This window comes from Dendrobates tinctorius, unplaced genomic scaffold (genome assembly GCF_039654945.1).
Source record: "Dendrobates tinctorius isolate UK_male_01 unplaced genomic scaffold, ASM3965494v1 ptg000069l, whole genome shotgun sequence".
NCBI lineage: Eukaryota > Metazoa > Chordata > Amphibia > Anura > Dendrobatidae > Dendrobates > Dendrobates tinctorius.
This window is the reverse complement of record NW_027361737.1, coordinates 4,507,326-4,532,485: the sequence shown is the minus strand read 5'-3', so window position 1 is coordinate 4,532,485 and position 25,160 is coordinate 4,507,326. Positions and strand designations below refer to the sequence as shown.

Here is a 25,160-nt window from a genome sequence, read left to right as displayed (position 1 = left end):
TGTCCGCTGTTCAAAACAGCTGACATGTTCTGGGAAAGATGTGGGCTCACCAACAGAGCCCACATCAAATGGACGGATGTACTACAGTATTACGCCTGATGTCGGACAGGGTTTAAAGTTTGTATAAAAAAGGAGCAAGAATGCAACATGTGAGCATAGCCTTAATTTGCACAAATCCATGAAAATGATGTTATTTTGCTGGATTCCAGGACCTTATCTGTTACAGTCAAAGAAAAGGACAAGGCTGAGGTAGGGCTGCGTGGTGGGACAGATGGGGACCGGATTAGTACACTGGAGAGACCTCCAAGAATAATATCAAATTGATTCATACAGAATAAATTTGTAACAAAATTCAAGTGAACAGATAAAATCAAATTTTGTCACATTCGCTCATCACTATACAGTAGATAAATATAGACAATGAAAAATGATTCTTCCCTAGGTTTTTTTTCCATAACTCTGGCTCCACAATGAAGTTAGTTATGTTAACAGTTTACTTGCCAGTTCCTTCGAATTTGGGGCTGGGTCAAAGGTGTAGGAGTAGGGGTACAGTAACATCTGGGAGTATGAATGGATACTTATGTAGGCTTTGATTGACTTTAGACGGTTGGAGATGAAATTGGCTACATTCTTTGTTTCTTCCTCAGACCCTGGTGACTTTCCACAGTAGATTTCAGTGCAGGGAAAATCTGACGATCCAATCCCTACAAGACACAAATGAACTTCTGCTAATATTTTGGATCATGTGAAATATATTTTGAATAATTTTGCCACTTTATCAGAGGCACCTGCCATTTCACTACTGGAGATTCTGTGACCTGAGGAGAGCAACATAAAATCAAGTGAGCAAGATTTCTGTGGATCATCTTCAGTATGAATCCACATTAGAATGGCAAAAACAAACAATCTGACAGACTTAGAATGAGGCAAGGTCATCAGTGCTAGATTAGCCTGGGCCAGTTGTTCAAAACTACCTTGTGGGGTTTTCTCATGCAACACGGTTGACAGTAAACCTCAAATATTTGTGTTGTATGTCTGCACTCAGTATATCGAGACAGGACAAAGAAACATTCTTTGGAATCTTGAAGGGATTTTACTCAAGGCGACAATTAACCAGAATGGTTCACAGTGGATGGGAGTAACAGTTTCCAGGCAGAGGTTCATTATAAGTTTTTAATCAAGCTTCTTTCCATTAAACAGAATCACTTCTCTTCATACAATGCTTCCAGCAAACATATATGAAAGTCTCTTAATGGACAATTTCTCTTCACACACTGTCTACATACAGAAAACCACAATAACTTCATCATGAAGTGAGGTGAAGGCCAGGGGGTGGATGAGTCTGGTGTCTGCTTGCTCACACTCTTATCTTGAAGCAACAATGATTGCTCCTGGCTGTCCTGACTCCCTCTATGCTTCCAGCAGTCACTTCCCTGACAGAACTAGTCTTGACAGCTTACCATAACTCAGTCTGACAGGAGACTCTCACATTGCTTCTTCCTGCAGGTCCCCAACAACTTTCCCAGAAACCCCCAGGGCTGTGCTAACCACTCCTGCTCTCCTGTAACCACTTTCACCCTCCTAGTTGCTGGATGATTCTAAATCATGAATGCAGCTTCTATTTGTCACACTCTACTAACTTAATGTCATCCCTGACATTCCTCTTTGTTCTGGTTGGTCTAACCAATCCTTAGGAGCTGTTCTCCCTTAGTATCCAAGGTTGGCATCTATAATTTTTCCTTGCTGTGGGATGTCTACCAGACCCAAGGTTTCAGTATCACTGGTTCTGACAATTGTTTTCCCCTGTAACTGCCCTTTTGGGTAAGGCAATGAATGCTGTGTAATCCGGTGTACATGTTAAACATTGTTAATTTGGCATTAAATTTTAAAACATTAACAACCACAACAACAACCTCATTCTAACTTTTGCTTGAAGGTCTCAAACAACTTAAACAATCAGCATGTCTTCAGCTGGAGCTCTTCTTCCATCTTCAAACAGCTCAGGCTAGCTAGTATCAAGTACTTTTAACAATCTTTGTTACTACAAAGTCTTTTAGTTTAAGTTAAGGCAAAGAGTATATTCACTAAGGTAAAGTCTTCTGTAAAGTACATTGCTGGCAGATACCACTCAGGTTGGCTTACCTAATCAGTAGGCAGCAATACCTGTTTCACCTTGACAGATCTTGGTACTTTACTTGGTTCACCTAGTGCAGGGGTCTCAAACTCGCGGCCCGTGGGCCAACTGCGGCCCTCGGGACAATAGTTTGCGGCCCTCCTCATGGGCCCTCAGGACAATAGTTTGCGGCCCTCACCTCGGCCGGGATCACACATGCGAGAAACACGGCCGAGTCTCGCATGTGAAATCCCAGTCACACGTAGTACCGCTCATTAAGGTAATGAATATGGATGCCACTCCACTCTCATAGGCGTGGCGCCCATATTCATAAGCTTAATGAGTGGTACCACATGACGTGTGACCGCGCGCTCATACAGGAAGAAGATGTCGGCGCTGGACCATCGGAGCTGCAGCAGGAGGAGGTGAGTATGATGATGGCTAGACAGTCACAGCAGCCTGCTGTCAGCAGGCAAGGCGTATGAGTCACACTCACAACACATGCAGCAGGAGCAGCCGAGCATGGACCGGACCAGACCACGCCACAGACTCAGGTGCGCCCTGTTCAGAATGAGCGGTGGGGCGGGGCGGTATATTGCTCTCGGAAAGTTTTTGTAAGAGCTTTTCTTGTGGAAAACCTGATGCGGCCCAGCCTCACCCAGATTCTACCTCCAGCGAGCCCCAGGGTAAACTGAGTTTGAGACCCCTGACCTAGTGTATCTTAGGTCAGCATCATTGGTCTTCTCACTTCTCGAGTCAAAGCGCTCCTTCTGGATTGTTCCTCTGATATTATGGATTCTTCAGTTACGGGGGTTAATTTCCAGATTCCACATTCATTTCCAGTACTTCCTTCGATGCTTTTGGAACTACATCCGTAGGTTCATGTTTTTGTCCTTCTGTCGAAACATTGTTTCTGTAAGGTCTGGTGATTCCAATATTCCTAGGTTACTAACGCTATCTTTGGCAACTAGTGTTTGATCATTAGACCTGAAATGAATTTCAGTTGTGTTTCTTGGTATGAACTCTGGAGCTTCAGGGCTTAGTTCAGTTTCATGAGGATGGTAAGTATCACTTCTTGTCGGTATGTGAAGTACAAAAGTATGGTATTCTTCATCTGAACTCTCAAGATCACTGTCCACCTCAGAAGCTTCGGTCTGTGGTAGTCTGTCAGTTGATCTTGGTCAACGTTGATCCACTTCCAGGATGTCTTGTTGTGGTGGGAGGTAATCACAGGGTAATAGCAAATTCTGATGAACTAGTCTTGTTTTATTGTCTTCCATTTCCAATTTGATTTCATAAATTGGGCTGTCATCGGACTTCCTCTTAACGACCTCATACAAATTGTCTTCCCAGTATGAACAAAGCTTTCCTGGATCACCTTTCTCACATACATTCTTGAGAAGCACACAACTTCCAGGTGTCAATTCTGCTCCATGACATTTTCGATCAAAGTATTAATTTCTCTTATTTTGCCCTTCTGTAAGGGGGTGGCAGGTCCCCTCAGTTGTGTCCTCTCCTCTTTCTGTGTGACCCCCTGTGCACCTTATATAAATATGTTATGTATTCTTAATGTATTGTACTATGTTTGCCTGGTCCTAATGTTTACTATTGTAATGTACTGTATGTAGCTCTGTTTTAAAATTAGGGAAAGAGTTAAGTAACTTAAGGGGCTGGGTCAGCAGCCTCGAGGGATGATGAAGCTGCTGCTTCCCAGTCAGAAAGCCCTGGCACTTTGGCGAGGGCAGATGTTGGTTACAGAAGGGGCATTGCCAGACTCCCGGGATGGGAGAGATCTGCTGTCCCGGACCAAGGATTTATATGGACTGAGGGATTACAACACAGGCCACCAGGACTTGGGAAGGGCCTGTGCTGAAGGGGTCTCAAGCATCCAGATGCCAGCAATTGGACTACTGCGAAACTTGGCCACTGTGGATGCTGTGGGTACGCCGCAGCAAGAGTCAGGGAGAGAGCAGGAAGCCAGTGTTGAAATTGTATTTTTGTCCATCCTCGATCGTTATTCAATAAAAGTTGTTTTTCCCTGTTGGAGTACAGCTGCATTCCGGATCTTTAATTGCCTGGACTGCTGTGACCAGAGGAAGAAAAGGTAACCTGTGGGGAAAAGCTGCAATGGTACCGTCTATCTATGTACAAGGACCCGGTGGGGTGCTCACTGACCATTTGCTCAGTGGACTCTGTCTATGTACAGTACCTTTAAATAACCCAGCCGCAACTACCCCCCGGGCCCCGTTGCTACACTTCCATGACCTGTTTTGATGATTTGCAGTATGCTTTTGTCATATGTTCTTTCCATTTCCGAACCTATTCAGGGTATGTCTTTTAAGTCTCTGAAACTGGAGTATCGATCATTAAATTGATTGGTAGTCTTGGAGATTGACCAAACAACAGGAAGAATGGTAAATAACCTGTTGCTTCGCTCATGGTAAAATTGTAGGCATGCACCACTTTTGATAGAGAACTCTACCAGTTCTTCTTCTCATTTACTGTCGATGCTGAGAAGTTTTGACAGCCATGTATGGTTGAAACATTCCCTAACTTGGCAAAGAGCTGGTACTCAAATTCTCTTTCCTGGTCATGGTGTAATCTTGTTGGTTACCCAAACTCCAGAGCAAAGTCATAAAGTCATTGAAGGTTTTCTCCATGGCTGACTTATTTGTGGTTGCATATGCTTGAGCAAATCGAGTAAAATGGTCACCACTAAGGTGTATTCATATCCACCCTTGGACTTCTCGAGATGCAAAAAGTCTATTGAAACCATCTCAAATGGGTAGGTAATTTGAATATTGCCCATAGGTGTCCAAGATGGTGCATTAGGGCACTTGTCTTTCAAACAATAACACACTCTCTTGTCACATACCTTTTGATATCTTTCTGCATATACATTGAGAAGAAACGTTCACAAACCAGGTTTGTAGTCCTTTCTACTCCTAAATGTCCCATATTTTTGTGGAGTTCTTTGAAAACCAATCAATTGTATGTTCCAGGTGGTACTAACTGTTGTTTCTGTCCTCTTTTGTGATACAGGATACAGGATACCATCTGCGCTGAGGTAGTGCTTAGCTCATTCCTTAAATAAGACAGCTACTGCTGGTGACTCAGTACCTCTCTCTCACCTCCTCAGAAACCGATTTTTATCCATATAAGGTAGAAATCTGCCAGTTATTTGGTCTTCCTGTTGTGCTTCCTGGATCATTTATTTTGGACATTCTCTTTCACGGTAGAGGCCACAGTCAACGGATTCCACTGTGATGTGCATTTCCCATGCTGGACTTGTACTGCTTGGGGGTGCTCACAATATCTTTTAGACTGACTACTTCAGAGCCGTCTTGCATGAACTCCTCAGGCTCTAACAGCATTCTCAAGAATCCATCTGCATCCGTATTGCATTTTCCTGGCATGTACTTGATGCTGAAGTTGAAGTCAACTAGTTCAGCTATCCATCTCTGACCTGTAGCAAACTCTTGACTGTAAAAAAGATAAACTCTAAATGGTTGACAGATAGCCCATTTCAAGAACTGGAATTCTAGTTTCTCAGAATGTAGATGGTAATTCTTCTCAGAGTCTGTCAGCATTCTGGAATGTAGCTGATGACTCTCAATTTGCCATTTTAGTGCTGATACAGGGTAGCTTCAAGTTCCACTTGAGAAGCATCTATTTTACAATGTAGTCCACTAGTTCTTCCGATACTTCCAGATCATTGGTTGCTGAGCAGAAACTGTGTTTCTTTCTTTGAGCCAAACCCTACCCATGTTCTTTTTCTTCTCCACTGATGTTCCTGAATTTGTTGCCCCCCCTCCCCCCAAGAGAAGTTACAATGAAGCTGCAATCCAGGAAAAGTTCTTGATATAAGCTCTGTAGGAGAAGAGGAATCCTAGGATCTTCCTCAGCTACTCCACAGTAGATGGATGCTTGTCTTTTAAGGCCATTAACTGAGCAATTTTCGCTGGGTCCATGATGTATCCATCTCCGGAGACGATTTTTCGTCCCTGGATCCCAGGAATTAAATTTGTCTCTTGAACAGTTCACATTTCTTTGGGGTTAGCTTGAATCCATGTTGCTGATGGAGCACAGTTCTCACGTGTTCAACACCCTCGGCGAAGGACTTGCTCTGTACCACAGTGTCATCTAGGTAAGGCTTTCAAGTATCATCCCTTAACACCCCTAGACATGCTTCCATACTCCTCTGGAATTCTGCCAGAGCAGAGCTGAGCCCAAATGATATACATATGGATTTGTAATATCCCAATGGTGTGATGAATGCTTTCAAGGGTCTATTGGATTCTTCGACACAACTTTGGTGGTACGCCTTACCCCGATCAAGACAGACAATTTCTCTTCACACAGTGTCTTTACACAGAGTAGCACTTTATCTTCATCATGCAGTGAGGTAGAGCAGGGGAGGGGGGATGAGTCTGGTGTCGGCTCTCTCACACTCTTGAAGCAACAATGATCGCTCCTGGCTTTCCTGACTGCCTCTATGCTTCCAGCAGTCACTTCCCTTGAAAAAACTGGTCTTGGCAGCTTATCTTAGTTCAGTCTGACATGAGACTCTCTCTCACACTGCTTCTTTTGCAGGTCCCGGATGCAGAAACTTTCCCAGAATGCACCCCATAGTCATATACAGCTCTGGCAAAAATTAAGAGACCACCACATCAAAACCCTGTCATGTGCAGCCCAATCTCCAGACCTGAACCCCTTTGAAAACCTCTGGAATGTAATCAAGAGGATGATGGATAGTCACAAGCCATCAAACAAAGAAGAACTGCTTTAATTTTTGCAAAAGGAGCAGTGTGAAAGACTGGTGGAAAGCATGCCAAGATGCATGAAAGCTGTGAATAAAAATCATGGTTATTCCACAAAATATTGATCTCTGAACTCTTCCCGAGTTAAAACATTAGTATTGTTGTTTCTAAATGACTATGAACATGTTTTAGTTGCATTATCTGAGGTGTGAAAGCACTGGTTATTTTATTTAATTTTGTCCATTTCTCATTTTTTTTTAAAGAATAAAAGAACAATTTACATTTTACTCAAAAATATACCTATAAAGAGAAAAATCAGACAAACTGAACATTTTGCAGTGGTCTCTTAATTTTTGCCAGAGCTGTATAGTAGTATAATGCACCTCATAGTGATATATAGTAGTATAATACACCCCATAATCATATATAGTAGTATAATGCACACAGTCATATATAATGGTATAATGCATCTCATAGTCATATATAGTAGTATAATGCACCTCTTAGTGATATTCAGTAGTATAATGCATCCCATAATCATATATAGCAGTATGACCACTTAATTTAAAAAAAAATATAAATAAATACTCTATTCACCTTCCCTTCATTCCCGTGCCATGTGCATCTTGTTGTTGGCAGCTGACTTCGGAGCGCAATGGGAGCATATGACATCAGTGCCATGCATCCGGTCATGCCAACATCAGCTGCTGGCCTCTGATTGGCTGGCAGCATGTATTGTCAAGGACTGACCAAATGGGACTGTCCACAGCAATACATCTATACACTTCTTAGGATGCACATCCAGTTGAAGTTTCTGCTAGCGTCGGTGGGCCCCTGATCCTCCGGGCTTGGTTGCAGCGGCGAACACAGTCATTGCGCACCTGTGTGGAAGAATATTTGAACAGTAGGGCCTTACTAATCATTGTGACCAACTAAGTTCATGCCTTTATAGCAACCGTTTACTCTATGTCTGGAGAACCCTTTCATCAGGAGAGTGCACCATGCCACAAGGGCTATATTGCTTCAAGGCACATGACAACAAATTTTTTCTTCTAGTCCATAGATCTGTATTCTATAGAATATCTCAGGGACAAGGTAGAACTTGATGTCACTGCATCCATCTACAAAACTAGATGGGAACCTCTAATAATGACGGCAGCCACACGCTATTTTTTTTCCCTGAGGAAGCGATAATTGTGGCGATACGTGTGGGAACCTATCCCACATTTTCTTTCTCCTTATCTCCAGGGCCCTGGCTCAGATTCTAGGATCCACACTCACTTTGGTGTGTGAGCGTACCTCAGCCCAAGAATGGGTTTGTCATCTTCCCTAAAATTTGTGTGTTACTAGTTTTCCATCTTTGGCCATTGTTGAGGGACCTGTATTTAACAGGCTAATTATTTTCCTCTCATATGCCTTTTCTTGTGTTTCTCTGGGCCCATATGGTACTACTTTTATGCACTTTATAGCCATTGAGGATTTTTGTCATCTTTTCTAAAATCTGTGTGCTATTAGTTCTTTACTTTTGGCCATTGTTGAGGGACCTGTATTTAACAGGCTAATTACTCTCCTCTCATTTACTTTTTTTTTCTGTGGTTCTCTGGGCCCATATGGTATTTCTTATATGCACTGTATAGCCACTGAGGAATTATCTGATGCTGTTACATATGTGTTATATTTTTGCTTCTTCAGCTATACAGGATTTATTCTTGGTCATTTATATATATGTGTAATACCTTTGACAGTAGCTTTAATGTACTTACCTTGTTCCTGGGGAGATTAGTCGGTGTGGTAAGTCACTGCTTCTATAATAAGGCATGACTCATTTTAGGTCCTTTTTGTATTTTAAATGTTTTTAATATGTATTGTGTGCTTTTTTATTTTTGTAATATTGTCTAATAAAGTGTCACTATTCTTTATATACAATTGAGGTGCTCCTTTATATATGGGCATGATCTTTCTCTTGCTCTTCCAGCTCAACATCTCGCACCTGCACAGTGGAATCAGACACCTGTGAGGGCATGCCTTACAGTGTGTTAATGCACAGCCAGGAAGCTGGTGACATTGAAGTAAAACTTTGTACAGTGCCAAATTATGCATTACACTGTCCATACCTCCCAACTGGCTGCTTTGGAGAAACTGTCCTCACTGTGGTCTGGCAACCAGGTGGGTATTCTGTGGCCATTGCACGGGAGCCCTGGGAACTGCCTCATCTTCAGGCGTCCTCTTTTGATTAGCTGTCTGGCACGAAGTTCTGTGTGCTTCATGACGCAGCGATGACATTGTGCCAGGCTGGCTTATCAAAAGGAGGAGCCATGGTTCCATCAGGTTGGAGGCGGTTTGCAGGGCTCCCTCAAGCGGCCACACAATTTTGACCTTGTTGCTGGAACAGGGTCCTGCGAATCGTTCCACTCATCTCTAGTTCCTACTTTTGATGCTGATTGCTCCATTCATCTTTGCTTCCAAATTGTCACTTTTTCACTTGATTATTAGATTTACATTAATTTATCATATCTCTCCAGAAAGCATTTGCTTGGTTTATATCTCTATATTATACAATAAAGGGTATATTATTTCATGATTTGTAGATATTTTAACAATAAATATCTCTAAATTCAGATGATTTTTGTGCTTATATGCAGATAAAAAGCTGTTTAAGTGCAGAGATGTGACGATAAGTGTCTCTCTTTGCCCATACAAATAATTAAGAACTTTGTTATGAATTATATATTGGTTTCTTACCGCACCATGAAATGTTAAAGTTCCTGTTGAGGTCTGTGCCAATACAGGGTCCATCTGATGCTGGTGAGCGATTCTTTCTCCACATACGATCCTATAAAATGTATTTTTGTTTTTACAGATTATATGTTAGTGTTGGTCGAGGCCAATTGTATGTGATCTCGACATTAGTTTTAAGAAGTTATTACCTTTGTCCAGGTATAAATATAACCATCTATGTTAATTACAGGGAGAATGTAGAAGTTCAAGTTTGTCAATAGTTTCTTTATTCCTTTATCTTTGGAATAACCTGAAACAAGCTGAAGAGGAATGATTTACACAGTCATAAGATTATTACAATTTTTCCTAGATACCTAACCACAACTCAATACATTTTGGTAAACCAACCTACATACATGAAACATACTCATGAGGCTATGTGCCCACGATCCAGAAGGAGCAGCATTTTAGATGCATCGTATTCTGAACCATGCGGATTTACTGCATCCAGTACATTCTATTGTGGAAATTTCTGTTACGGATATGCAATGACATGCTGTGGAAGTCATTGCATGTCAATTTCCGTGAGTGATCTCCAGGTGCACATAGACGCACAGTGGACATGGGGTTTTTACAAATCCCATTCACTATGCTGGAACATCTGGTTGCTGTGGTTTTGACGCTGCATAAATATGTCCGCATGCGGCCTGCATACGTATCTTTAACATTGGGTACGCAGGCCTTGCAGATGTATGCGGATGCGTCGTTTTGACCCTGCGGCGACCCACGTCGAACGCAACAAGTTTCAATTTTGATGAGGTCGCCGCATCGTAAAAACGACCCATGCGGAGGCATCCGCATACATCAGCACGGCTTGCATACCCAATGTTAAATATAGGTACGCAGGCCGCATGCGGACGTAGGTGGAGCTGACCGGAGGAGGTGCGGCAGTGGGTGCAGCTTCACAGAGGAAGTCCACAGCCCTCCGCAGCTCGGCCATCCGCAAATGTGAACCTAGCCTTACCTGTTGAACCTCCAACAATTCAGAAATCACAGCGGAGGTGTGCATTCTTGGCCTCTTCTCCATTTATTGTCTACAGGACTGCTGAGTGCAGTACTTGACTATTTCCAGCAGTCCCACTGACAATGGATGCATTGGAGGCCAAGCATGAGCACCTCCACCCCATGCAGTATAAGTCTGTCCTCAGGGTTCAAGAGCCTTAATCTCAGAACCGCTGGAGGTCCATGAGGTTAGAACCCTAGTGATCAGCAAATTATTTCCTATACCATAGATAAGGGATATCATGTTATTTTGGGAATTACCCATAAGTAGATTCTAGAAGAATTTAGCAAGACCTTGACCATGGTTGTTGGAAGGGCAGCTGATATTCCATTAACATGTTAGAAAGCATAGTCCATGATCAAGCTAGTAACTTCTGGATAAGAGTAACACATATCCAACAAATCTTTTCACTTATGGAAGGGTAAGAAGTGTAATGTCGGTAAGCGCTGTGTTCGTGATTGGTATTTTCATTGAGCAATACTTATTTTCCCAGACTTGGCACATGTGCTGTTATTTACCAACAATACACCAGGACAAACATTGCCGCAAATAAGGACAAAAAATATTTCCATTATTATGACAAAAAATATTTATGGAACACAGATCTGAAGACATAAAGCAAATAAGAGTTGAGAAGGTTTGGCCAAAATGAGCAAATGTATTTGATAACATTTTACTAAAAGTAATCTTTCAGTAGGATGAACCTTTCTAAGCCGTTTATATGGCCACGTGGGTCATAGGTTGCAAAGGGTGCGATTTTTTTCTAAAAATGGCTCTTGGTTGTGCAGGAATGTGCATTGATAAAACTGGATCTGCTCTTAAAATGAACCAATATTTTTTCAAAAGGTTGCGTACCACCCCATGCGATTGATTAAAAGTGGAGATAAAACTCCATTTAGTAAAATCAGGGGAATCATCAAGCCAACTTTTCCTATTTTTAATACGCTCAATGCAATCTTTTTGTGTAAGAGCTCTTGCTTTTGTAAATGCCTGAGAGACCAATTCTTTGGGATACCCTTTGTTCTTAAAACGATTTTTCAAAATAACGGCTTCTCTAAGAAAATTACTGTCTTTTGTGCAGTGTTTCCTTATCCTCTAGTACTGTCCATAGGGGATGTTTGAAATCCACTTGGGGAGATGGCCACAGCTAAAATTGAGGTAGCTATTAACATCAACCCTTTTGAAATGAGTGGAGGTTGAGAAACAGCCAAATGAGTCAACTTGAATCATAGGATCTAGAAATTGGATTGTTGTGTTAGAAATATTGGCTGTAAATTTCAAACCCCAAGTGTTCTTATTAAGAGATTGGACAAAATCTAGGGCCTCTGATTCGAAACCAGTCCAAATAAGGAAGAGATCATCAATGAAGCTGCGGTAAAGGGATATCTTACCCGCTGCTAGAGGGGACTGCGCGATGAGGACTGACTCCAGGCACCCCATATACAAGTTAGCATAACTGGGGGCGAATCTCGTCCCCATTGCACAGCCCCTCACCTGATGGTAGAAAGCGCCCTCAAAAGAGAAAACATTGTTAGTGAGAACAAATGTTATCGCTTTCTTGAGAAAGTCGATTTGTAAAGGAGGTAATTGATCATTCTTCAACAAAAATTGAAGCACCGCTTCAAGGCTTAGTTCATGGGAGATGTTAGAATAGAGGGCTTGAACGTCCATAGTCAATAGATAACAATTGGGGGTACTGGGTAATGATAGTAGGAGATCAATTAGATGGGCTGAGTCCCTAAGGTAAGAATCAAGATTCAAAATATATTTTTGCAGAAATATGTCCACATAGTGTGAAAGATTGCTTGTTACAGAGTCAATGCCCGAGATGATAGGGTGGCCAGGAGGGTTTCCTGAACAAAAAGGAGTTCAAATTCCTTAATATTTCTAGGTACAAGATCCCTTTTTTTTATTTTCTCCCCAAAATCTACAAAGGCCCCATAAACCCTCCTGGCTGCCCTATCATCTCGGAGGTGATAGACTATTTTTTTTATTTTGATCACTGTGATGGGATCTATCACAGTGATCAAAATCAACCAATAGGAAAAATTTCTTATTGTTGCCAGGTGCGAGCTGGCAGAGCACTGCGCATGCACCCACCATTTTCTTCACAGAAGAAGGTGCTGGCGGCTGAGGGACAGGACCGGGGGAAGTAGGAAATTACAGAGACACCAGAGTTACCTTAGGTCCTCTGGGACCTCATTTTTCTCTCCTCTGATGTGTGGGAAATCAGACTTTTTTGCGGTCACCGTTATTCCGTGAATAACGGTGATCGCAACACTGGGGTTGGTAAAACCAACCCAAAACATGTTCTCTGGGGTCTTAGCTACCCCCGGTATTTGAGACCCTGGAGAACTTCCGACACTGGGGGTCGTTATAAAATTAATCCTCAGCACTGTTAAAAAGCGGTGCTGAGGAATAAGTTCCATTAACTGCCGCCGTAACCAGGGTGAGACATGTAATTAACACAGAATAGAAAAAATAAACTTTGTTTTTTTTGCAAACACAGGTTTTGCTTTTCTCTGAGCTCTGCTGTATTGTAAAACTATTGCAACCCTGACTGCCTGTAAGATGGAAGCTGGAGCTGAGCGGAACCTGCAGATGTGTCAGGTATAATCACACACAGCTCTTCCGTGAGATCAGGAAAGCAGAGTGGCCGTTATACATCACGCTGGTAACTGCCCCTTCATGTAAAATAATCTCTGGGGGCAGATTCTCATGCAGATCAGTGTATGCTCCACAGTCCTGAACAGCTCATTTACATATAAGAAAAACATAGATTTCTCTGGAATAAGACAGTGGATAGCAGGTATCAAGGTATCTGTCATGCTCACCATGTCTGTTATGTCCGCCATGTCTGTTTTGCCTCATGACCCCTGGAGCAGTGTGCCCACGCATCTCATGTCTGCCATCCTGCATGTTCCCAAGAGCAGTGTGCACACTCACCTCATGACTGTTGGGCTGCAAGATGCCTGCGTTTCTGCTTTGCCTTCTGTGATCATCTCTGCATGTCTGAAACCCCTGATCATGTGACCTTTCCTGGGTTCCAGCATTGTCTGGTTCTGCAATCATCTCTGCATGTCTGAAACCCCTGATCATGTGACCCTTCCTAGGTTCCAGAATTGACTGGTTCTGCAATCATCTCTGCATGTCTGAAACCCCTGATCATGTGACCGCTCTCTGTGATCCTGGAGGATCTGAACTGGAAGTTCTCCCTTGGTCCTGACCCGGAAGTGGAGGTGCTAACGCCCTATATCAGACCGCCCCTCCCTGTGCTCAGGGCCTGAGTATTGTGTTGCTTCCCTGCATGGCTGCTTGGTTTGCTGGGTCGCTCCATCTATTCTGTGCCCCTGCACTTTGCTCTGTCGTGCGTCTCTGCACACGCTCCGTGCTTGTACTCCGTCTCTTGTCCCGTGCCTTGTCTAGTGTTTGTCCCTCGTGCCATGTTTTGTCTCTGCTCTGCTTTGCCTTGTAGCCCTTCCTTGCTCTGATTCCGTTCTGTGCTTCAGTCTAGCTTCAGTTCCTTGTTCCGTACCTTGCCTTTGCTCTGCCTTGTTCCTCCCTATGGTCTCTGTCTTTGCTTGCTCTGCCTCGCTCTCTCCTATGGTGCTCTGTAGTGCTCCCTGGCACACGCACCATTCCTCCTCTCCTACTTTTGGTGCTCTTTTCCATGTCTAGTCCCAAGGCTCTGCCTTGGCCCGGCTCTGGGCTTCGGCCTATGCTCCGCTGCTAGCTCTGTTCTTGCTCTGATCTGATTCCGTGTTTCTGCCTATGCTTCCGTTCCTGGTTCCGTACTCTGCCTAAGCTCTGTCATGTTTCTCGTCTCGCGTTTCCTTGCTGCTTCGTGTGCTCTTTGCATGCGCCTGGCCTTCCTAGCCTCCTGTTTGTGCCTCAGCCGTGCCCGCCCTAGCCATGCCCGCCTGCTTGTGCCTCAGCCGTGCTTGTCGGTCAGTGACAGCTGTGTCGCCTGCCATGCCTCAGCCAAGTTCGCTGAAGTCTTGCCCGTCTGTCAGTGCCGCAGCCCGATCAGCTAGCCATTGCCCCAGCCGTGCTCTCTGTGCTCCCTTGCACCTCATGCTGTTTCTGCACTGTGCTCTCTAAAGCACGCGCAGGCCCTCGCCTGCTTCTTGGCATATCTCCCCGTGCTTCTGTAAAAGTACGCGCAGGTCTTGCCATGTACCCTGTCATGCCCTCTTGCATGCACAAGTCCTAACCCTGTCCTCGCCTGACCCTGACGTGCCTCTCTGCACGCGCAAGACTCTGCCTCGCCTGACCCTAGCGTGCCTCTCTGCACGCGCAGGACTCTGCATCGCCTGACCTTGGTGTGCCTCTCTGCATGAGCAGGACTCTGTCTCGCCTGACCCTGGCATGTTCTTCAACACGCACCGTGTCTCTAAACTTGTTTTGTCTCCATGCATGGAACCCTGGTTTGTCTGCCGGATGTCCAGAACCTGCCGATCGCTGCCAGAGATCGTAAGCCTAATGACTGTGGACTGATGTCCGGAGCTGATGTCCGCAGCCTGATGCCCTGATCATGTCGATCGTTACCAGATGTCCGGAGTCCGATGCCAGCGTGCCTTTGCCTACCATCTTGCACGCACCATGTCTTGCGTTAGGAACGGCGGAACGCACTAAATAAAAATATAAATAAAGTGCGTTCGCCGCTCGGGGTCCACCGTGCGGTAGATGGTATAACCGCTGCTAGCTGGTGGCAGAGCAACATGGCGGAGGTGTGCATGGGGTTAACCTTCACCCAGGTGCGCAGAGCAGTCCCTGTTTAGTCACAGAGATGCCACAGAACATAAAGTGCTGAGCCTGTTAGGGTCACAGGAACTCAGAGAAATAACACTCACAGTAAGTGGTCAAAGGAGTAGCCCAAGATGGCGGCCCTAAGTCCTTCTAGACCTACCGTGTGTGTCCGTATGTATAGCGTCGCAGCCGTGAACGCTCAAGAGGTCTGCTACTGCAGTGCGGCGAGGATACCGCCGCTCAACGACACCGCTATGGCGCAAGCGCAATGTCGGACGCTAGCAGCTGTGGAGAAATAGCGCGCTGGTGCTGGTACTGGCAATAACTCAATCCCTCACACAAGCGTATTATCAAAGGGTAGGGGTTTCAAATGAGTCATTCACAAGATCATGCATCCATCCTCATTCACACAGCAGTAAGTATGACTATACTAGCGCATGGCGAAACTGCCATGCGCGCCTTTTATAGCGGCCGGGACCTTCCAGGAGCTTCCAGACCTCCGAGATGGACCAATGAGATCTGGAGCGGGACCTGAGCACATAACTCCTGATTTCCAGTGGGAGATCGTCTCATGAGCATGCTCAGAAGGCAGGTAGAAGAACTTAGCCTCTGGAGAGATTTGCTGCAAGGCAATCTCCTCTGCAATCTCTTCTGCAGTAGATAAAGCAAAGGAGACTGCAGAATGTGAGGGTCTGGATTTCTGCATATTAACTGCAGAAATCTGACTCCTAACATCTTGGACCTTGGCGTGTCTCCTTGCACGCACTCTGCCTTGGACTCTGGCGTGTCTTCTAGCACGCACCTTGTCTTGGACTCTAGCGTGTCCTAGCATGCATCTTTCCTAGGAACTCTGGTGTGAACCCTAACACGTACCCTGCCCTGGACCCTGGTATGTTTTCTGCACGTCTTATGCCTGGAACATTTGGCGTGCCCTTGCACGCACCTTGCCGTGTTTCACTGTTTATGCCCTGCACCTGATTCCCTGTTTATGCCTTGCACCTGAATAAAGTGTGTAACCACGTTTTGCAGAAGAAACCCTGTGACTTTGCTTTGTGTTTCGTATCCTGTCCATCCTGTTGCCAGACACTCAATAGTGTCTTCCTGAGCCGTCCGTCTGGTCCAGCTGCTGTGGTGGCTCACCCCCTTGGTCTTGCCCCTGACACTCCCTGTATAGGGGGTGGATTCTCACTAGGTCAGCTCGCCCTAGGTGGGTGGATGCCACAGCCCAGAGGGTCCACTCAAAAAGGAAAAAAATGACTCAGCGAAGCTGACGCGCGTCACAGTATCATTTTATTCAGCTTTCTATGACCTGCATGCCCATATAAAGATGGATTAGCAGGGTTGATCCTATTGACAGGTTCGATTTAAATGTGAATTTACCAGCAAATTTAAGCAATTTGTGATTCAGTTCATGCAATTTATTAATGCTTTACACATTGCAGAAAATTACATTACCCGCAGAAGGCTGACATGACCTGAGCCTTAGCGGTGTGGGTTTCCCTTTAAGGCCTTGCAGCTATCACATCACATGATATATCACAGCCAATCAGGAAGGACTATCATAGCTTGTATAACAATTTTAGGTTGCTTTAGGATAGTGAGACAACCTCAGAGGAGACAGAAAGAGAAAGTCCTAAAATATTAGAAAAATATTCCAGACAGCAATATGTGGAACAACTAGGGCAATCCAAAGAAGAGAGTAATAGTCTGCAAACAAAATAGAGATTCAGTTGATATGGGGAGAAAAATAGGAGAGGTGCCAGCAGTAGTGCCAGGCTTAGTGATTGACTAGTGAGTTGGTGTAGGTAGCATCTACTGTATCTACATTTGAATTCCTACTACACCTTTTTTTATTGATTCATAATACACTGCAAAGCACCAGCAGCAGCAAGCCAACACAATTTTTTTTTAGAGAAAAATATGAAATCAGGATTAGTTGGAAGCGGTGTGATTGCTAGTCACAATATTTTTAATTTCTTATGTAATCTGTTTTATTAAGGGTGGTATTTTATTTAAATGCAATAACAAATTTCTCCAAAATTGAACTGCAACTGTTTACCTCACAAAGTGTGTATGTCACAAGACTTTTTTTGCACGTCTGTTTTACTGGTCAATTTTTACATCTGTGCACACCACACCAATAAAGTGCCCTGTTATAAAAAAAATTAACAATCTTGTGCGCTACACTTATTTTGTGGCTTCTTGACACATTTTGATTCAATATGTGTAACTAACTACCTAACATTTCTTATTGTATCCTTTTTGGCAGGGGCTGAACAACAGGCTAAAAAAATATCAAAAGTTCATTTTATTGTTATATAAAATGTATAGTAAAAGAATGTGGGAGCCACTACCAGAGGCAGAAGCGCCATTGTCACCAATGGCAATAGTAATCTGGGCAGTAGAACTACCTAACCATGTCACAATTTGTCTCCTTTACCCCCGGCAAGTGCATTAGTGGGGGGAAGCATAGGATGTTAAGGAATATATGGCATATCACTCATCTCAGTCATAGGAGGATGGTGTTACCTCTGATAGCGACACAGTCAGTTTTAGTTATTGTTAAGCACAGAATGGTCTGTCTAATGTCACATGACTAAGGATAATTTTTGGACCGTGAGGTCACACTGACATAACTATGACAGTGTTCGTGTTAAAGAGCTTCTGGAGGGTTAGAAACAGTCCTACGTGACTTCATAGTGTTACACTCATCTTAACAGGATGATTGCAGGCTTTTCCATATTGGGTTTTAGGGTGAATTGATTTAATCCAAACCAAATTTTTTGAAAAAAAATTCAAAAGATCCTGGCAAATTTGAATTACAAAAGATTTATTCATATCAAGTGGCCAATGGTCCGTTAATTTTTTTACATTAATATATCATGTAAAGATGCCTAAAAGAGTAAGAATGGGTTTCTATGTGATGATGGTTTCATCTATGAAAATTTTTAAATAAATTCTATACATTATTATCAATAAAATCATCATTAATCAGTTAACTGTTAGGGGGCACCCTAGCTTTCCCTATTCCCTGGGATACTTCTGAAGGTGAAGATGCCACCCTTGCCTTATCTCTTGAATCAGCCCTCCATCTGTTCTCTCCCTCAGGGAAGAGAGACGCTACTGTTCACCGCAGTACACCAACCTGACGAACAAGGCAGCACAAGCAAGGGTAAACTGAAAATATCAAGCATACAAATATTCACTCACATATAACAAAGGAATGCACCAGGACGTGTAGGATGGGGGAAAATCCAAAGAAAGAGGAGGGAAGGGAATTATCACACTTAGAAAACATGCAACAATCAAAGATAACTCCTCCAAACTACTCATTTAAACACCTCTCCTCCAAGTTATGCAGCAAAAGCCAGCTCTGACATGGATTTAAATCAGGGCCCAGATTATAAAGGGTATGGGAGTGGCTAACCAAGTTCAGCTGAAAGCTCATACTCCCAGAGTTTCCAACATGGCCGATTAACCCTTGTTCTGCCAAAAGAAATCAGCACCATTTAAAAAGAAGTGCTTCTTTTCAGTGCTGGAGTAGGAGCAATCAGATGCTGCGGTCTTCTGGCTCCTCTCTGCTGCGGTAACCCCATGACAGTCTCATAGAGATCCTGCTTAAAGAGGACCTTTGATTAGTGTCCACATGTTAAACTAGCCACATCACTGAATAGTGGCTGCAGAGCTGCCTTATGTCTCCTTCTCTGCTTGTTTTCACAATAGATGCAGACAGTAAGATCAGTGTAACCAGGGGCGGACATATCATTGGTGAAAAGTGTGCAACCGTACAAGGACCCTAGAGGTAAGGGAAGGGGCGGGACTACCGCAGTCGCAGCGGTCGCAGCTGCGACGGGGCCCAGAGTCCTCAGAGGCCCAATGGTGGAGCTGAAGCCACTCATTGGCTGTGCAGCTCCGCTCTTTGATTGGCTGCAACTGGTTGCTTTGTGCGCACAGGACCTGTGATGAGGTCACAGGAGGGGAGGAGTCAGAAGTCACATGATCAGGGGCCTCTGTCTGAGGATGTGGGTAAGTTTATGTGTGGGGTGAGGGGTTTACGGGGTGGATGTAGCAGAGCCGTGTGTGTATGAGGTGTGGGGAGCCGTATGTGTACAAAGTGTATGGAGAGGAGCCATGTGTATGAAGTGTACGAAGTGGAGCCATGTATGTACGAGCCGTACGGAGTTGAGCCGTGTGTCATGATCCAGGATGGGGTTTGTCTTTAGCCCGTCCTGGTCAGACAGGGGTTAAATGTTTCTGCTTCTCTCTGGCAGAGGGTTGCTATTTAATGCTCACCCGACCTAGGTCCGGTGTCAGTTATACTCCTGCCCTCGCCTGAGTTAGTTGACCTCATGCGTACATGTGCCTTGTGCCTGATAACTTGTTGCTTGTTTGGTCTTGATCTGGTTCGGTCCCTGTTATGAGTTCTGCGCTATCTCTTTGTGTATGACCCTCTGCCTGGTACCTGACTATTCTCTGCTCGCCCCTCTGGTACCACACAGCCCTCTCCGTGTATGACCCTCGCTTGTCTGACCTGCGTTTTCCTCTACTCTACAACAGTTGCCCTGCAGTAGGTACATTACATCATCTGCAGCAGTAGGACGCTAAGCCCCGCCCCCTGCAGTCACATGATTGTAGGTCCTGGGACTCCTTACTATTTTCAGTGCCGCAGGTCCTGTCTGCTTAAACCATCACTACAGTGTTGGACCCAGTGCTCTCCCATAGTGTGGGTAAGTCACCCTGCCCTACGTGGCAGTTTGCCGATGCTGACAGGGTCCTGACATTAGATTCCTGACATTATAACTGATCGTTACCATTTTTTTTACTCCGCTCCCCTTCTCCTGTGTGTGTGATGGATCCTATGCATGCTCTTTCTGAGCTGGTAAAGCACCTGACTCAGATGTCTCAGAAACTCCTGGGGGAACAATTAGCCCTGACTCAGTCTCAGCAGCTGATCGCTGACACTGTGCAGGGGGTTTTATCATCGGGGGCTCGGGATGTTACATTAGATTCCCCTGAGTCTCCGGTTAAGTTACCGGATACCATTTCTGGAGAGAAAAAGGAATTCAGTTTTCAAGGAGGGCTGTAAGATTTTTTTTCATTGAGACCACACTCTTCTGGGGATGAAAGTCAGAGAGTGGGGGTCATTATGTCCCTGTTAAGGGGAGCACCCCAGGCTTGGGCTTTCTCCCTTCTGACCACTGCCCCTGAGCGATGACTGTGGATGCATTTTTTGAGGCCCTGGGGCATATTTATGATGAGCCTGATCGGATGCGTATGGCTGAGGACATGGTGATGAGTGTGTGCCAGGGGAAGCACTCAACCGAGTGGTTTTGCTCAGAGTTCAGACGCTGGGCTGCTGAGGTCTGCTGGGATGATGCCGCCCTCCAGGGTATGTTCCGTAGAGGCCTGTCTGAACATCTGAAAGATGCCTTGGCTCTCCACCCTCCGCCTGATTCCCTGGAGGAGGTTATGACACAGGCCGTCCGAATGGATCGCAGGCTACGAGCGAGGGGAGTGATGCAGATTGACACCCCGTTATTCTCACAAGGAAGGAGAGCCAGTCCTACATTGGAAACCATGGAGATGGGAACCATCGACCTCAAGTAGAAAGAAAGGAGACAACGGCGCTTGGGAAAATGCTGTTTTCACTGTGGCGATTCTGGACATTGGAAAAAGGACTGCCCCTCCTGTCCACCGACCAACAAGTGGCTGAGCCCGGGTGATTGTCGTGGAGGTCACCCAGGCTCTCAGGTACCTTTTTCTCCATTTTCAAAAATGTTGTTGCAAATGGAACTTTGTTGTGGGAGTGTCTCCACATCCACTTCTGCCTTCGTGGATTGCGGATCGTCGTTGAAGTTTATTGACTCTGACTTGGTGTCCAGGTGTAAGTTAGGGACAGTTAGGCTGGAGACTCCTATTCATGTTGTTGCCATTGACAAAACACCACTGGCTAAGAATGACATCATATTTCTTACAGAGGAGTTTCTCCTTAAAGTGAGTTCCTTGCACCAGGAACATATTTCATGCTTTGTTATGGACTACCTGCCTGCGGGACTGGTGTTGGGGTTCCCCTGGTTACAATTACATAATCCTGTGATTAATTGGGAATCTCGGGACATTGTTAAATGGGGTCCCTACTGTTCTGAAAGATGTCTTGCTACTGTGTCTGTGTCATCCGTTGGTCTGGAAGGTATTCCAGAGTACCTAAAGGACTATACGGATGTTTTCTCCAAAAAAGAGGCTGAAGTTTTACCACCACATCGCCCATTTGATTGTGCCATTGACCAGATTCCAGGTGCTAAATTGCCCAAGGCCCGCTTGTATAGCCTTTCGGGTCCCAAGCGGGCTGCTATGAAGGAATACATTTCCGAGAGTCTCCGTAAGGGACACATTCGTCCTTTTGTCTCTCCCGTGGCGGCGGGGTTCTTTTTCGTAAAGAAAAAAGACGGTGGTTTGCGCCCATGCCTTGATTTTTGAGAGCTAAATAAGATAACTGTGAGAAATACGTGTCCCATCCCACTTATTCCTGATTTGTACAACCAGTTGCCGGAGCTAAGTGGTTTTCGAAATTAGATCTATGGGGAGCGTATAACCTTATCCGAGTCCGGGAAGGAGATGAGTGGAAAACTGCTTTTCTCAGTACTGAAGGGTTGTTTGAGAATTTGGTCATGCCTTTTGGTCTGACCAATGCTCCAGCGGTCTTCCAAAATTTCGTCAATCACGTGTTCTCTGATTTTATTCGACATTTTATGGTTGTGTATTTGGATGACATACTGATTTACTCACCTGATAAACAGACTCATATTGCCACTGGTCATGTTCGGGCAGTTCTCCAAAGGCTTCGGGAGAACTGTCTCTTTGCTAAACTAGATAAATGTTTATTTTTTGTTCAGGTCTTTTCTGGGATTCATTATGTCTGCTGAGGGGTATCGCATGGATCCTAATAAGGTGCAGGCCATTGTTGATTGGGTTCAACCTTGTGATTTGAAGGCTCTGCAGCGTTTCCTAGGATTCGCCAATTATTATCGCAAATTTATAAGGGGGTTCTCACAGGTGGTTAAACCCCTCACAGACATGATGTTAGGTGTCAGATTCCTGGCACTGCACAGCAGGAATCCAGAGCCAGACATCCTGCGGTCTCCCATTCTCCTCCGACCGCTCAGACTCCTGCTCAGCAATCACGGTGAGCCAGGCTTGCTGCTCAGACTCACTCTGACAGCCTGGATGTTGCTGCCACCTCTGGTGCAGCAATAGCAGCGCAACCTGCTCTGCAGGGAACTGCTCCTGAGGCGAAGTCCTCATGCCGTGCTACTGGGCATGCCCGCAACTTGACCTCTCACTGGAGAGCAGGGGTCACATGCTCAGGTCCTATGTCGGATCTGATTGGTCCTTCCCAGGCTAATGGAAGGTCCCGGAAGCGCATCGCTATAAAAAGCCCGCATGGCGGCTCGGCGATGCGCTAGTGTAGCATATTATTCTGTGTGTGTATGGTGATGGATGTATGGACTGGTGTCTGACTCATTTGAAACCCCTACCCTCTGATATTACGAGTGGTGACCGAGTGTGAATAGTCAGCTCCAGGGTTGTGGCAAGCTACACGCCACTTGCTCCACACCTACACTAGCGTACGCCGGCGCCCGGTCCTCGGCGCCGACGCTTGCGGCTTTTCTCTGCCGCTGCACTGTAGCAACAGCAACTATTGGTGTTCGCGGCTGCGACGCCACACGCAGGTCTCTGTGACGCTAACAGGGCCTGTGCCTTTGCTTTAGCGTTTGGGTGATGTTAACCCGAGCGCAGTCCTGCACCTATTAGGTGCATCTGCCATTGTTCAGCAGCGGTCTTGTCATCTACCGCACGGTGGACCCCGGGCGGCGAACGTACCTACTATTATTTATATTTGGTGCGTTCCGCCGACCCTAACATTACACTAGCGCCAGGGTCTAGCTGGCAATGGCAGACGTGCAGCAGCTACAGAGCTACATTCGGCAGCTGGAGAGCAGGTTGGCGGCTATTGAGAGCACCAACTCAGCTGCGAATGCTGCGCTAGCTGCTGCTCAGACAGTCGCTGAGGCTGTCTCACGTGCGCCCACACTTTTGCCCTCGCCGACAATGTCTCGCCTCCCGCTCCCTGATAAGTTTTCGGGTGATAGTACCTCCTGTAGGGGATTCGTTAGTCAGTGCTCCATTCAGCTGGAGTTGCTGGCTGCACGGTTTCCTACAGAGCGGGCTAAGGTGGGATTTATTGTCTCCCTGTTGTCTGGCTGGGCATTACAGTGGGCCACGCCATTGTGGGAACGTGATGATCCCATGGTACAGGGAGCTGCTCAGTTCCTCGCGGCTCTGAAGCAAGTCTTCTTGGGACCACGGGTCACACACGATACGGCTCTCCAACTGTTATCCTTAACACAAGGGTCACTTTCGGTTAGCCATCATGCTGTCCAGTTTCGGACACTGGCTTCCGAGTTAGAGTGGCCGGACAAAGTGTTGGTCCCGGTGTTTTGGAGAGGCCTGGCTGAGCACGTAAAAGATGCTCTAGCTACTAGGGAAATTCCCACAAGTCTGGAGGAGTTGATCGCCGTTTCCACCCGCATTGATCTCCGCTTCACGGAGCGCGGGTTGGAACGAGCGCAATCCAGATGTAGGGTTAATTTGGCTCCCACCTTTACCGAGCCGCTGATGTATCCCGCACAGGAGCTCCCTTCCTCTGAGCCTATGGAGGTGTCTCGCACCGGCACTAAGTCGCGTCCGATGTGAAGCTCTGTGCGCTGTTATCAGTGCCGACAGTTTGGCCACTCGGCTGGCACATGCCCTCAGCGGCCGAAAAGACGACCACGTTCAGTGGCCGTAGGTGGTGGTCAATCCAAGGTGGGACCCTTTTCACCCAAACCGGTGTTCCGGGGTACGTTAGAGAGTGGGTCCTCCACCTGGGAGGCAGAGGTCACCCTGTATTCCGGGGCCGAGGGGAACTTTATGTCCTCGACTTTTGCCCAGAGACACGCTATCCCTCTGGTGTTACTCTCCCAACCTCTGACCATTAGGGTGGTAAATGGGGCGCCGTTACCATCTCAGGTGACCCATCAGACAGTCCCACTCAGACTCTCTATTTCACCCTCACATCAGGAGACTCTGTCCCTGCTTATTATGCCCAATGGCATCGATCAGGTGCTCCTCGGAGTTCCCTGGCTTCGTTGCCACTCCCCTCATATTGACTGGGCTTCGGGGAGGATACTGGGCTGGGGCAAGGACTGTGAGGGAACGTGCCTGAGGGGCAGCGTTCAGGTGGCTTCCACTGAAGTGCCTGCGGATCTCTCCGCGCTCCCCAAACCCTACCACCAGTACGCGGACGTCTTCCCTAAGAAGTCTGCGGAGACGCTCCCGCCGCACCGTTCCTATGATTGCCCGATTGATCTCCTGCCAGGCACAGAGCCTCCCCGAGGCTGTGTTTACCCCTTATCACTCCCTGAGATGGAGGCTATGTCCCAATATATCCGGGAGAACCTGGCTAGGGGTTTCATCAGAAAATCGGTGTCGCCGGCTGGTGCAGGGTTCTTCTTCGTACAGAAGAACGGAGAGTTACGCCCCTGCATTGACTACCGGGGTCTCAATGCTATCACGGTTAAAAACAAATACCCTCTACCGTTGAACTCGGAGTTATTTGACAGGTTGCGGGGGGCCCGGATCTTTACTAAATTAGATCTGCGGGGTGCATACAACCTGATCCGCATTCGCGAAGGAGACGAATGGAAGACAGCTTTTA

At 45.8% G+C, this 25,160-nt stretch overlaps 1 pseudogene; it reads right to left on the bottom strand.

The window, feature by feature from the left end:
• LOC141095186 (carboxypeptidase B-like) overlaps nt 1–25,160 on the bottom strand; it is an 81,534-nt pseudogene that overhangs the window by 4,838 nt on the left and 51,536 nt on the right.